This window comes from Lepidothrix coronata, unplaced genomic scaffold, assembly GCF_001604755.1.
Source record: "Lepidothrix coronata isolate B3197 unplaced genomic scaffold, Lepidothrix_coronata-1.0 Scaffold137, whole genome shotgun sequence".
Classification (NCBI taxonomy): Eukaryota; Metazoa; Chordata; class Aves; order Passeriformes; family Pipridae; genus Lepidothrix; species Lepidothrix coronata.
Window position 1 is genome coordinate 2,577,600 of NW_016690317.1, and position 1,645 is coordinate 2,579,244.

Below are 1,645 nucleotides of genomic sequence, written 5' to 3' on the forward strand. Positions count from 1 at the left end.
GGAGGAATTCCTCCCTGGGAGGATGGGGAAGGGCTGGGATGGAATTCCCAGAGAAGCTGTGGCTGCTCCTGGATCCCTGGAAGTGTCCAAGGCCAGGTTGGAGCACCCTGGGCTAGTGGGAGGTGTCCCTGCCCGTGGCAGGGAAGAATTCCTTCCCAAAATCCAACCTAACCCTCCCCTCCGTCACTCTGAGTCCCTTCAAGACACAATTCCACACCCCCTTCCAGCCCCAGCTCCAGCCCCACCACTATTTGTCCCGTTCAGGAGCTCCTGGAGCTGCAGGTGCTTTAAATCCATTTCCCACCCCCTTTTTCCCCTCCCGTGGAACATCTCCCAAAGCCCTGCTGTTAAACTTTAACCACGCTGGACACAGAAATTCCAACCCTGTTCCTGCAGCTCCAACTTCCCCTCGCTCAATCCGACATTTAACAAGGAAAACCCGGGACTTCGAGCAGTTTTGGAGCAGCTCAGTGTCTAAACCACAGGTGCCAGCAAGGTAAAGCTCCACCAAACTCAGGTTTTTAGGATTTTTTTCTCCCCGTGTTCAGCAATGCAGCAATCCCCTCTCCTCCCCTGGGATCACCCAGGAAACATTTCCCAACACCCTCCCAGGTTTTCCCTCCTGAGTTAATAAACTGCTCACCCTTGTGGTTCACAGGGGGAGCGAGTGGAGAACATATTTATCTAAAAAGTTGCAGAGATAATAAATAACTCCCAGCCATTACAGTTTATCCAGGTTTTTGGCCACTATGCAAATCCAGCACCAGCTCAACCAAAATATTATGCAAAAACACCCCCAGCTGCACCTATTTTTACTTTTTCTGGCCCTCACAGCGACAGCAGCGGCTCCTCGGGGGGTTTGGGCCCTTGCAGGAGGTTTCTGGGGCCTTTTCACAGGGTTTTGGGTCCTTCACAACAGGGTTTGGCCCCCTCAGAGGGTTTTTGGGTCCCTTCAGAGGGGTTTGGTCCCCTTGGGATGGGTTTGGGTCCCCTTCAGAAGGTTTGGGTCCCTTTCAAAAGGGTTTTAGTCCCCTTCAAATGGTTTTTGAGTCCCTTTCTGAGGCTCTTTAGTCTGCTTACAGGGGTTTGGGTCCTCTCAGAGGAGGCTTGGGTTCTTTCAGGGGGTTCTGGTCCCTTTCAAAGGGGTTTTGGTCCCTCCACACCACCCTGGGAGCCACTGCCACCCCTGATTTCCCTCCTGGCTCCAGCACCACGAACTTCTCCACGCCGGGTTTCACTTCCAACGCCCTTTAAAAACCCTTTACCTGCACTCCAAAGTCTTCCACACAGCTGGAAAACAAACCAAACACAGCCAGGGATCCCAAGGATCCCCGCAAGGATGGGAATCCCAACACTGGGACCAACTCTAAAACCCCAGGAGAGGGGAGCAGGGACAGGGATGGGGTGTTGGGTTTCCAAGGGGAAAAGCGGGATCTGAGTTGTCCTTTTCCCAAATATTTCCCGACCAGGAATGCTGTGAAAGCCTCACAGTGCCAGCTGGGAGAGGGGGCAAAGGGATCTGGGGGGGACATGGCAGGGATGGGGGAGACCCAGAGAGGGGACAGGGAGATGGGAGGGAGACACGGTGGGGACATGGGGACGTTATGGAGAGGATGGGGGGACACGGGGGACACGGTGGGGATGG